At 29.3% G+C, this 14,776-nt stretch overlaps 1 long non-coding RNA gene across 1 annotated transcript; it reads right to left on the bottom strand.

Annotated features, from left to right (window-relative positions):
* Positions 1–1,453: 1,453 nt before the first annotated feature.
* Positions 1,454–5,916, bottom strand: LOC121129900 (uncharacterized). Its single transcript, XR_005868562.1, has 3 exons — positions 5,783–5,916; positions 5,621–5,711; positions 1,454–1,692 (listed from the first exon to the last, which is right to left on the bottom strand). It is a non-coding gene; the product is annotated as an uncharacterized lncRNA (long non-coding RNA).
* Positions 5,917–14,776: the final 8,860 nt, after the last annotated feature.

Genomic DNA, 14,776 nt, shown 5'->3' with positions numbered 1-14,776 from the left:
TAAGTGGCAAATCATGCGAACGGAATTATTCTACTTGGAATCACAAGCTGCGTGTCCATGATATTATGAACCCCTTCTCCGGCGGAGGCACACCACTAGCTACATAATAATCAATAATCCCTCTGTAGACAAATAATATCCAACGAAGGAGCATTGTGTATTAGTCTTGACGTGCTTCTCCATCTTTAATAGAAAATTTAATCATCCTAATTTTTAATCCTCTTAAGAAGAAAAGGGGTAGAGGAGACAAAAAATATGTACTTTTTCAGGGGCGTATCCCCAAACTAAGGAATTTTTGTATTCTTACTAGAAAATTTAATTAATTTTTTCATATTTTTTCCACAAAATTTAATTTTTAGAGAAAAGCTATGGATTTTTGAAATTTTTCCGGGGAAAATTGGATATTTAAATTTTAAAAAAATTATTCATATTTGAAATTTAATTTTAGAAATGTTTTCTAAAAAAATTATTTTTCGGGAATAAATTAGCGATTTTAAAATTTTAAAATAAATTTAATAATTAAAATTTATTGCAAAAAAGTTTTATTCTTAAAATTTAATTTTAAAATTTTTTTCCAAAAAATATATTTTAAGGAGTAATTAATTTTTTTTTTAACTGGGCTGCTTCCTTTGAGGATGATAAGAAGTTGGGTTCTACTCATTGCCATTCCTTTTTCTACTTCAAATTTTCTTATCAAAGATATATCAAAATGATTTTGAAACTGCGAAAGATTATTCGAAAACCAACCAATTTAATGTGCGCATCCAATCTTTTAAAGAGTTCTTGTCCTAAATTTCCTTCTGAACTCAACTGCATATGATTTTTATGTAATATAATTTTTTTTAACTTACCACATTCACATAAAACTTGGAAGTATGTCAATAACTTTCTTAATTCATTAAAATATTTTGACTAAATTATATTAAATACTATGACCAAAGAAACACAAATTTTCTTAATTCATAGTCGATTAAATTTATTTTTATTTTATTTGAATTCATATTAATAATTGAAATGCATGGCTTCAAACTCGAATGTAGTGTTTCAACAGTAAAAATAAAAGATCTATAAAAATAAGTATAAGCATTTTCAAGAATTTGTCATTAATATAGTACGTATGTATATATATTTATACTGGGTGCATTTAAAGTTAAAGCAATGATGGCTTCTAAGTGGCCACGGAAGCCTTTGAACCCATTTCGATGTAGTCCTCAGACATGGTATCCCAGTGCTAGTTGACGGTGTCCTTGAGGCTGTTGAAGCTTGGGTGACGGACGGCACAGGCCTTGGACTCAACATACACACAAAAAGTTAACTCCAATGGGTTGGCATTTGGTGAGTAGGGGACACACATTTTCTTTGGGCAGAAAGGCAAGTGGTACTCCAACCACTTCTGGGCCTTTTTGGACGTGTGTGCAGGCACACCATTTTATTGGAACACCCCATTCATAAACGGGTAGCTGGTCAGGACCCAAGGTAAAAACATGTACTTCGTTGGTTTCCTGTCAGCGTTCAAAAGTGTACTAACCAAAATTCGTTGGTCAAGTTCAGATGGCATTTTCTTGACTTTTAAGACACTTATCAATTTTATTTTTTGTATATTTTTAGTATTTGATCCGAACAATTTTACCGCATTTACAAAACCCTTGATTTATTTAGCAAAAACAAAGTGTAAATATTTTTTACCGCACCCTGCAAAAGAAGAGGAGATTTTATAGGAGAATTTTTTTAATGAAAACAGCTCTTTTACTTTTAATGAACAGTTAGAAATGAGAAAAACTTTTGACAAAAATAGATTTAGATAAGAGGACATTTGGCCCGAGAAATAGTTTTTTAATTACGTGAAAGGAACTAAGAACAAAACAATTCGATAATTACTAAAAAATGATAAAAAAACACTTATTGAAGTAGATTGAAAGAAAGATAGAACGACTAAAATTAAAATCCAACACAAAAAATGTGTTGAAGACCCTTAAGAGGAAGATTTTTCCTTATATTGGTTAAAATATCGAATTATTACGAGCATTCTTCCTTTTGCTATTGCTCAGGCAAGGTCTATCGAAGAAAGGATTTCCTTCTTTTGTTGAGAATAATACAGTGATATTGAACCACTTTCGATTTGATTGTAAAACAATGGGTTAAATATGGGACCACTTGACCAGTATTTTTTCTTTTTTTTCAAAATTAACTTCATTTTATAACCAAAATATTTCTGTATTATTTATACTGGCTTGGGGTGAAAAAATAAATTTTATCGTAATTAAAATTCAGAATATTTTATATAAATTAAAAAGGGCGAGAGCCTCCTGTCTCTCTATTTGTTAAGTCGTATATTTAATATAATTGAATTTTGTATTAAATTTATGTTTAAATATAGTTTACTGCGGTACAAAAAAAAAAAGAACTATTTCTTCAATCCTCATAAAATTTTAGTACTGATATGCTATTAAATAATTATTAATGTCAATAAAATTTTATTGTTTTAAGATATATTTTTGTAAGTTATAAGCACATTTGTATAAAATATGACCTTAAAGTGTTAATGTGTGAATGCTTTTTTGTATTCCATGTTGAACATAGATTAAAATTAATGATTGTCATAAGATTAACTTCATTTCATTTATTAGATATGGAGTGGGATTTGTATTTATGTGGGTTCCACTGTTGTTGCTTAATTGCTAGTTGCTTCAATCTAATCTAATACAACTTTACGATAACTAAGCTGTTCTTTTCTCAAACGTTCTTCAAATTTTCAGGGTGTCCGTATTCATTTTCGTTTTTTTTTAAATGCAGGAAAGTCATATTTTGTACAAATCTAGTTATAGCCATTTTAAAAATTTGGAAATAATTATCTGACGCACGATACAAGAGCATGTAACTTTATTTTTATGTTATAAATTTGTTTTAGGGATATTTTTGTTTGAATTATATTTGTGAAATATACTTTTATTTTGTGATGGATAATAAATCATGAAAAAGTTATTGTGAAAAATATTTATAAATTTTATGGTTGAATGGCTTCTTATAATTAATTATAATCATAAAAACTTGTCAAAATATATTTATATTATTTTTCATTGTTCACAAATTCAAAAAAAAATATATATATAAGTATAGATTTTAAGATTTATGAATCAAAATCATGACGTAATCTTTCAAAATTTCCTAACAAAAGAGAGAAGGGAATTATTGTTATCCAATGTCTTTACTCCTTTCAGCTGTCTCAATTGATATGGTGGCTATTTACCAGGGGAGAGGTTGCTATACATTATCATAGACGAAAATAATACCATCAACCCGTATGTTTAAAAAAAAGAAATCGAAAAGATATGTGATTAACCCTCACAATTTGAAGAATGTTTAAGAGAAAAACATCTTAGCTGTCATAACGTCTCATTAAATCAGCTGCAAGCAGCTATAAGAAAAAAGAGATACACACAAAATTTATTCCGTATCTAGAAATGACATCAGCAGGAATTACATTACCCTCGATTTTCAATTTTACTCCAAAACAACAAAGACTTACTCTTACAACTCGTCAGCATTCCTCCACGTTATTTGTGAAGAAACACATTCGTGAGTTATACTTTATAGTTATTACGGATAATATGTTCTCTCCTTAAGAAATAATTAATAATGAGAGGAGCAATATAAAAAAACGAAACATATAATTTTATAAAAATTACAAAAGCATTCATTATAGCACTATATTCGTTTACATTTTGCTTTCTTTGTCCAAGATATAAATTTGAAAAAACTTTGAAACCCTGTCTCTATCACTGTATGGGATGCAATGCCCTCAATTGTATAAAAATTACCTCTTCTTTTTTATTTCTAAGGATTTCAGATCTACATAAATATTTTCAACTATTCAAATTCAAGTCCACAGAAAAAAAAAAAATACTTTAAAGTGCAGTCCCTCCAGTAAAAATAAAATGCAACTTTCGTGTGGAGTCGTGAGTCTTGAATTTAATGTACAATTCGAAACTTAAGTCGTTGAGTGTGTTTTATGAAATCAAGTTTTAAGTCTTCACAAGATGGACTCTACTGCATGTACCAACATCTGGCTTATTACAGATGCAGAGACTGTTTTGATGATATTCTACAAAAATTATAATATCTGCTTAATTATGTATGTTTGGATGTTTGAAGAAAATGCTTTTTTAATCTAAGAAATAAAAATAAAATCCTAATAATTAAGTAGCGTAGGCGTTTTGCATGTAACATTGAGCGTGTATACAGGGTGATCCCATTTGTATATCATATACTTATACAGTATAAATGTGAAAAAAAGAGTGCTCATATAAGGAACACTGTCTAATATTGTTTGCTGATGTATATCAAAATTCATATAATATTTAAAGTATGTGAAGAGTTGCATAAAATATGAAACGCTGGTTTGTATCAATTTCCTTCAACTCATATTAAAGAAAAGAAGTACTCTAAAAAAAAAAAATGAATATATCTCTAAATGAGTTGTAGTAATGGCTAAAGGACTCCCTTGATAATCAAATTATGTATAAAAAAATATAAATCTCTGCTTAGTATTCTTTCAGTATTGAGGAGAGAATATTTAAGTATTGAGTAACTACATGTGAGTGCGCTCATGAAAAACGAAGGGGAACACCGAGGATTTGTTTGGGAGTTATCTTCTATATTATGAATACCAAAAATTTCTGTTTATCACCGTCCTAATAATTCCAAGTAATGCTGGTACAACCGCTATCTAATTGATATTTTTTATATGTATGCTTGAGACTATCAATCTTATTCAATACTCTATTTATGTAACTCTTACTCCAAAATATGGGTATGATACAATTTTAATAGAACGTTACATAATATCGTTCATTGGGCATATATTATATAACGCTAGTTAGACCGTGTTAAGAGCACATTAATCTACATGTGGGATTAAACTACAATATAAAACCATGAGAGTAGGATAAAACCGTAATAAATTATTCAAATTAAAGGTAAGAAACATATTTTTCCCTTTACATGCTATTCTACAATACAAAATATAATATTTATAATGGTTGCAATTCAACTACAGCTCCCCAATATTGATTGAATATAACATAATTCATAATCAGTTTTTAGGCCTCCATTAGGAAGAAAAGTCATGTATCCAATATTAAAAACAAATTACCAAATGTATTTTTTTTACTGAGGTGATTCTATGTACATACAAGTAATATTACTAGGAAATGTTTATGTTATTCTTTGACCTTCACCTTTAATGATCCTAATAATGCACGACTTATAAAAAATCCATGTTTATATCAAAAACCATTTCAAATTAGGAGAAGAGAAAGATAAGGAATACACATTTATTCGTTTAATCATAATTAAAACTGACTGACAGTCTTTTTTTATAGTATTCCACATCAAACAGTGTACCGATAACCTTTATGAGTTTATTTTTATCATTTTTTCAAAAAACAACTATATTCAAGTATTTTACATATCGTGGTCATCAACAATCAAACAGTAAAAAAGTATGATTTTTATATTATAAAATTCGTTTTCAATCGTTCAATACTACCCGGGGGTGTTTATTAATCTTAAAACTGAAATATCCTTCTAAAATAGTGTATATATCATATTTTTACTTTACCTTCTGATGAATTTCTTAATTTTTCATATACTGGTGGCATATTCCTGCCTTTTCTGGAGATATCAGGTAACGCCGAAGAGACACACATTACCTACAAAATATAAAAGAAAATTACGCATCATTTTTCATGAGCCTATTCAAACGTAGTTTCTGAATACATACATAGATGATAGATGTATTCTCCTCAAGAATGAAAAAATAATAATAACAGCTTGGGAAAAATAAATAATAATGTAATGTTATGACTAATGAGATTAGGTCTACTTTAATCTTTAGAGCACTACCTTCATGCCCCATAGCTACACACACTCGATACTAAATGCAAAATACCTGCAAGATTTCATAGATATAACTACATTGTTACTTCTTAGATCAAAAATACAACTGGTCTTATTTTAAAATAATTCTGGGATGTTAAAATAAGAAATTTAAAATGAATGCGGTAATCCCTGACAAGAACGAGAATGAATGTTTGGGAGAAAAGCAGCTTAGCTATCATTACGTTTCATTAAATTAGCTGCGAGCAGCTGTGATATAAAAAAAATAAACATAAATCTGACATATTATCTAGAAATGATATCAGCAGGAATTACACTGATGTCAATCCTCAATTCTACTCCGAGTCCAACAAGGAATAACATTGATGTCGATCCTTAATTTTACTCTAAGTCCGACAAGGAGTAATACTGATGCCGATCCTCAATTCTACCCCGAATCCAACTAGGAATAACACTGATGTCGATCCTCAATTCTACTCTGAGTCCAACAAGGACTTAAACAATCAACCCCTCAGCGTTACTCCCTACATTCATGAGCAAAATCATTTGTGGTTGTGGTAAATCAGAGAGACTATACGTATCCAATGCACCCTGTTTAAACGGTCTATGTAGACATGCAAAACACCTCCAAAATCTTATTAATATGACTACACTGTTATTTTTCAGATTAAAAATATGAATAACATATATTTTATTTCATACAAACATACAGACAAGCTTAGTTATTAATATAAATTTTCTTTATGTATATCCTTTTTTAGATGGTACATCATTAGTTCTGAGTTGTTTAATAATATTTCATATTTCTTTCTTATACTAACATTTTAAATTATGAATTCACATGCACCTATAAAATAGAATCGTAAAAAAGTATTCAATTCGTACAATGATGTTTATGTTTTCATAATATGTAATAGCTACAAAGCGAAAATAACGTTTTCTATTTTCTTGGAGAGGCTAAACTTTGCATTCTTTAACTAATTATATTTATTTCCCTATTAATTAATTATTAAGATTAATCCTTCGGAGGGGGTACAAATTATACTCAAATGTCACAAAATTCCCATCCTTACATTTTTTGGGGGAAAAAATATATACTATATATGAAAGACAATATCAGAGCCAAATGAATCAAAAAATGTCATGTTACACCATTTTTAAAAGATAAAAAGTTTAATTATTTCCCATGAATTGCATTCATAAAGTGGTCATAAATTAATAATTCATTCAATTATTTATGTGGATGTTTCAAGAGTTTGCTCGAACGTTTATAACAAAAATCATGACAACTACTAAATCTGTATATATGTATTTTTATCAAATAGAGTGTTTGTGTGTGCGTCCTTTGTCCTTTGCCCCCGCCATTGGACATAGGAAGGTAAAAATTTGCATGGGTGACTATTTTGAGCCTGGTAAGGAAAAATACAGGAGTGTATATTTTCAAGAATATTTTTCATACTCTTTACCCAGAACACAAAAGTTATATTTTGGAGCTCAAGGTGACTAGATTGAGGGTTGAAATCAAAAGTGACTGGCGTCTCGAAAAACAACTATACGAATAAAAACGTTTTCTAAAATTTATTCAAAAAAATATATATATACAAAAATTAAGAAATTGGTGAAAATTGAAGTGTCGTTTTTTTTCCAGATGCAAAAAAAATGTATATCACATGGAATATTGCATTCGTGGATAGAATCAAGTTTGTAGAAATTTGTCTGGAAGTTGGTTTGCATATAAGTTCGAGCCATTAAAATTAATATTTAGCTGAAATATTTATCACTTTCTGATTATTTTTTTCATTTTTTTCTCTTTTTTCAACAAAGTTAATTTTTAAGAAGAAATACCAAAAACAATACATTTTGTAAATAAAATTTTAGACTTTAGCATTTCAACATAGCATTTTTAGTTTTTGGAATATTTTGTTGGATAATTTTTGCTTTATTTGTAAAAATTAACCAGTAATCGAGGGTTATTTTTTGAACGACAGTATATTCCAAAATTTTTTTTGCTTTTGCAAGTACGACATAAACATTTGTAGGCTTGTGTTCCTCTTTAAATTCAATAAATTTTATTTCCTACTTTTTTGTTAACTTAGTGCAAAAAAGGTTTTTTGCATATTTTTTCGCTAACTTGATAAAAATAAAACATAATCTTCTAAGCTAGACAAATTTTTTCATGCATAAATGTTGTTATACTATTTGAAATTTATAACACATTTTTATATTCATAATATATTATATATTCATAATAATACATATATTATAATGTTCATTAGCTCCGAAGGGCTCTAAACATTAAGAAAGAACAAGATTGACCAATGTCAATGGGATTTCCAGCTCCCTCCCTGGCCCGAGCAACGCTGGGTAACCCTTTGCTATTATATTGTAAATAAATTAGAAAGAAAAAAATGTTAAAACAAGAGAAATAGTCGATCAATCAATAAATAATGCGAATTAAACAATGTTTTATATTGACGTGTCAATTCAGCAAAGTGTCCCAAAGTACCCCAAAATAAAGCTCATAACAGACCAATCTTAGGTGATTAAATGTTGGTTATATTAATCAAATCAAATGTAAGATTTAAAAAAAAATTTGGAATATGAATATTATCGGGTAGACTTATGTGACTCTTGTAAAAAAATAGAGTTGCTGCTTTGGTCACATGCCGCTAGTTGGCGAAGCTATTTAGTTGGTCTTAAACCATTGTATGGGTGTAATTAAAGTTTTTTTAAAAGTTTTGTCTCTGTTTTAGAATAAACGTGGTTCCTAAAAAGGATGATAACAAGAAATGATACTGCAAAAGAAATAGAAGCAAAGGAGAAAAGTTGATTTTTATTTTTCTAGCTATTTTTGTTTCCTAAGAAAGAAAATTGTATCCATAAATTTTACTACATTTTCTCAAAAATTTAATAAAAACAGGATATTTCATTATTTCTTAAAATCACTATTTAATTTAAATGTATATTTAATAAATGTTAACGCATCGATGAAGCCGAAATAGCCTCTAAAAAATGGCAAAGATTGAAATTGTATTATAGGAAAGAATACAGATTGATGTCGGTATGATTAGGTTCTTACTTTATAATTTTGTTCAATTCTTAGACGCTATTATTCTGATGATTAGTTATATTAATATTATCATGAGTTCCCCGGTTTCATCTTTATTTGTAATCGATATTTCTGAGATCCTACCTTCAGAACATGGACATGTAACATTTCCCGATGTGGATGTGGAAGAAGGACAAGGAATTAAAAGGTTCCTCAAAAATTGTTGTTCTTGTTTTCTGGGACCTTTTGATACTTTTGGACATAAATCTCCTCATTTTAAATGGTTTAGCCACACAGATGTTTTTTTATTGGCAAAATCAATGCATAGAAATGTTTTTATTTCTCTATTGAGTCATAAAGCTAGGACATTTTACTACTTTTGATAAGGAAGATCAAAATATCAAATTCCAAATTATAATTTGATATGAAGAAATTATCAATCTTATAGATTAAGATGTACTTTTAGTTTAAATAATACGAAATTTATAATTTTACTCTATTATATTCCTTATTAAATTGATTTATCTGTCTGCTTGAAAAAGATAATTATTGTATTATTATCAATCAGATAATAAAGTATATAATCTCTATTTTACCAGTAAATTGTGGTCAAGTTTGGTTTCGATTTACAAAATAAAATATTATTGAATTTTATGTAAGAAATAAGGACTGTTTATTCAAATTTTCCCAAATTTTGATGTCTATAAATAAATTAATCTAGGCCAAAATACAAAGTAAAATTATTTATTTACATCTCAATATAGGTTATATATTAACATTAAAACAAAATTATTTATAAATTTAATTATAAACAAAAATAAATATTTGGTTCGTTAACCAAATATAATTAAATATACGAGTATAACATAATTATAATCATATACTTTATAATGGGTTTTTATCCATAACCAATTATTGTGAATGTAGGAGGTAGAAATCAAAACCCTCAAACAAGAACAATCTTAAATCCTTATAAAGGTTATGACTTACATTTTCTACAAATACATTTCTAGCAAGATTTTTGTACTGTTTTCTTATGCAATGTCTGCATTATCCACATTTTTTGATCCCCTTTGATCTCTTTTTAAAAGCACTTCTTTTTTATTCCTTTTGTTTTAAACATATCATTTTCTCATTTATCTGGAAGTTATCAATCCGGATCAAAAGATGTAGATAAATCCGTATTGGTGCTTTCAAAGTTACATGACGTGCCTTATAATAGAAAAAAGTAGATTATAATATTAAAAATGAAGCAACGGAAAATGATAAGTTATACCTTCTAATATATTTATAATGTTCCATTTGGTGATGGTGCTCCTTACTACTTTCATGCATATTCAATGTCCAATCAACTGAAAGGTTAGTTTGTAAAGATACTCTGACAAACAAGCCCAATTCTTGAGAATGATCATAACAAATAAGACGAACATCTCTGCGCTTTCCAACTATACCCCATTTGGGACAAACAGATTTCCAATGACGAATGAATGCTGATATACTGCAATATTTATCTTATCCTTGATCCAAACATGATTCTTTATATATATTTTATTCAACTTCCCTATTCCAATTACTTGGGGAAAATATGGCTTTGAAATTATAATGAGATGTTACTTTTCATACCATGATCCTTCATTAGTATTTTTCTCCAGAAAATGTTTACTACCTTCTTTCCTTTCATTTATATTTCAATTGTACAGGTTATTAGATTGATTTCCAGTCAATTTATGATGTTTGTGTTTGAACCCATTCTTTAAATAATGAGTATATAGTCTCTGAACTGTAATCTCCCCGTAGCCAAAAGGAAAGAAAAAGTTGTCAGACAAACACTCTCTGTCCACTAATTTGGAATTTGATATTTTGATCTTCCTTATCAAAAGTAATAAAATGTCCTAGCTTCATGACTCAATAGAGAAAAAAAAACATTTCTATGCATTGATCTTGCCAATAAAAAACATCTGTGTGGCTAAACCAATTAAAATAATGTTCTTGTTTTATGAGACCTTTTGATACTTTTGGACTTAAACTCTGTTATTATTATAATATTTATTAGACAAAAAATAAGAATATTAGAATCTCATAATACTGGAAAAGAGGATAAAGGTAGATTACATTAGATATTTTCTTCTTGTATACTATATATTATTCTAAGTAAAAATCATAGGATCCTGGAAGGTAGAGATATTGTGATTGTGATAACCATGTACTTCAAATAACTGGATATGACAGACGCTACAAATGATTCTCAATAAGAACATATATTATATGTTATTCCGTCAACATACAACTATTTTTCTGGATATAAATACATTTTTAAATGCCAAAACATTAACTTAAAAAATGTGGAGAAATTATGACTCCTTCATTTCAAAAAGTTTGGTTAAAAAACTAATTGTAAATTGCTCATATTCAATAAGTACAATAATAGTTGAACCTAATGAGAGACCTGTGGTTTGACCTGTTGTTTCATAATGGATTGGATGTCAATGTCAATTTTGCATGGGGATCAAATGAAACGTAGTATTATTGTTGTATCTGTTTCTCTCATTTAATTGCGTGTGCTTCATGGTGGGAAAACTACTCTCTCAAATGTAAGTGCTCCCAAACATGCTGGCCATTGAGAAGGAAACATCTTTGAGACGTGGGAAACGTGCCTCAAGAAGTAGTCTCCCAAATGAAATTCCTCTCTCGTTGCAAATTGCTTGAAAAAAAGGGACTTTCTGCAGCTCGTAGAGTTCGATCTGTAGCTCCGATGGTTGTACGCTAACCACAGCAGTATGTGAAAAGTGCAATTCGTGATTTCTCTCGTAGAAATCTTGTAAATGGTTGTTGAATTGTTCCTGTAATTTTTAGATATCTGCTTTGTATTTCTGGATTTGTTTTTGCACTTGGGACTCTCTTTGCGAAACTTAGAGCATCCGGGGAAATGTACAAAATTAGCATTAGGGAAAGAAAACTCTTTTATGAACAGCCCGAGTTTGCACTGAAATGTAGTCATTGAAGACCGTTTAATCTCTCCCTGCAAGAGTGGGTTGAGGTTATTGAGATGCGCGGTGATGTCTGTGAGAAGGCCCATGTCACAAATCACTGAGTCACCCGAGATGAACTTATTTTTGGGTGAAAAGAGGGAGCTGAACTTTCCGGTGGTAAAAAGAGCGCCGTGAACTTTCCTGTAACCTGTTTTCAGAGAACTTTTATATAAAATCTTTGCATGTAATCGTTTTCAAACTTCAACAATTATCCATTGCAATGAATATAGAGGTTCTGTGTTTTTAAAAGAGTGTTTTCTTTGTAATAATGACAAAAACATGATAAATTATATTTTGAAATTACAAAAATGACTAACGTGGATTTTTCTTCTCCAAACAAACTAGAAACATTTTCAACCACAGAACCATTTTATCTAAGATTATAATTTACAAAGTTCTTGTAAATTAATGACTTGTACACGCATGATAGATGTGGTAATCCACATATATTTCTCAAAGATATATGAATGATAACTGGTAAAATGAAAAATAATTAGATACAAATATATATATATATATGTAGTCCAATACAATTTTAATGGATTACCCTGATTTTGGCATTGGACTACTCATGTCGTTTTTGATTGTCTCTAGTATTATTGATGTACATATCTGGAAATAGAAAATAAATCAATGTATGATCAATGATATGTACATAACATATACAGGACACTTAAAGATATATGGGCCTACATGTACATATATTTGAAGTCCAATATAGATGATTGATGTTTCTTTGTGTTTGATAATGTTTTTTTTTCTCTGAAGCATATATTATTAAGAACAATTTGTACAATGTACATACAAAAAAAAAACCCAGATGATAATGATGCCTGGTATCATAGGTTCAGAGGGTACGGTGTTTCCACTGGTGTGGATAAAATAGACCTTGAAGGCCAATGAATATAAAATTATCATGGTCAAGAAGGTGTTTCTCACCCATAACGCAACCTACGGCATTGGAAATTGGGATCGGATACAGGACAGAGCACTGTGCCACACATCCAAGTCACCCAAAAGTATTTGAAAACAAATTAGGGGCTAATGGATTTTGGTCCAAGGAGATGGGGTTGACCAACTCCTCCAACCTGAACCCACTTGAGTACTACGTGTGGCGCACCGTAGAGAAAAAGGCCAACCCCCACTACTACAACAGCGTAGATGTCATGAAGGCCAAGGTGGAGAGGAATGGACAAACATTCCGTCAGACAACCTCAGGAAAGTTTGTCGTAAGTTTTGAACCCGCTTGGAGCTCTGTATTGTGGCAGAGGGCGGAATTTTTGAAAAATGATAGAAATTAAAATATCCTTCATCTCCTTTTTTAATTTTTTTTTTGCATCATTAATATTAAGCCTAGATTTCTCTTTCTTTCTAATAAACTAAAAAGTGTATAACGACTTATAACGCATTTAGTGTACCTATAATACTATTATTAATGGTTTTATGACATTTTTGGTAAAAATATGAGATTGTCTACATATACTGGTAATAAAAAGACCGATTAGAGTTTACAATATCGCAAGCTGACATTTTTTTGATTGATACAAATGTACCTCTAGTTCCGAAGTATTGTGAATCTAACATAGAAACATTGTGAAATTTACCTAAATTACCTCTCTACCATACCACAAGGGTTTCGTCAACTTGGATGAATTTCATCCTTTTATAAGTCATTATCTCTATTTGTATTTCCTTGGATAATGTTTTATTTATTTGACTTCAGATTTGTAGGTATAACATCAATATTTAAGACATAATAGATATTTCAGACGCAAAATTCGATTTTATAATTTACATTATATTATATATTTAATCCAAATATTGAATTATAACAAAAAAATAACCAAAATTTTATAAAATCAAAATATTTGAAATGTGATTACATATATGTATACATACTGCACTGAGGGTAAAAACCCGTACCAGTCCTAATATTTATGAATGAGTAATCTACTAAATACATTGGCTGAAAGGGACTGATTTGTTTTCGCTGAAATAAGGTTTAAAAAAAAAATCTTCTTATATTTTTTTTATTTGCTTTATAGAGCAGAGTCCTTTTTTGAAGACATTTCTGAGCTTGAACAGTATTTTTTCACATCCAGAAGCAATGTAAAATTAAAGCACGATTGTTTAAATCCGTTGTTATGGAAATAACAAAAGTAGTAACTGAGGATTAGGTGATTTATTACAAAATAGTGCCATCTATGTGGGAAACCCAGGACTTTTCATTATTATTTTTTCCCCCTTTAATTGGTCAGATGGAGTTGCATTGAATTAGTGCAATTAAATATTATGTTATTACTTTTACTCTATCTGATCTAGGAACTGTCTTTGAAGTTCGTCTACATATAGTATATTTCCTTGTTTAGGAGTGACCGAGATGTGAGTCTAGGCAAATTGAGTTGAAGACAATATTTTATCCCGAAATTGTCCATTGAGCTTCATCGTTCCATTTTAATTGATTTTAAAAGGAAGTCAAACTAATCTAATACATACGAATGTACATTGGATTATAGGCAACATCTAAACCAAAATAAATTTAGAGCTTACATCTATATCTACTATTAATTTCTGAAAATCCTTACATGAGTACTTTCACATTTACATAATTAATACACCTTCCTATTACAAGATTGAAAGCTTGTCAAAAAGCAAGCATATCATATATTTTGGTAGTGTCAGTTTAGAAATGGCAAAATTTCCATTAAAAATGTTAAATTAGATTTATATTTTCTTAAAAATGGTTTTTTACTCAAATTTTGACGTCTTATAATAAAGTGTATTAATTATGTAAATGAGA

This window comes from Lepeophtheirus salmonis, chromosome 14, assembly GCF_016086655.4.
Source record: "Lepeophtheirus salmonis chromosome 14, UVic_Lsal_1.4, whole genome shotgun sequence".
In the NCBI taxonomy this organism is placed as follows: Eukaryota; Metazoa; Arthropoda; class Copepoda; order Siphonostomatoida; family Caligidae; genus Lepeophtheirus; species Lepeophtheirus salmonis.
This window is presented reverse-complemented; position numbering and strand designations above follow the sequence as displayed.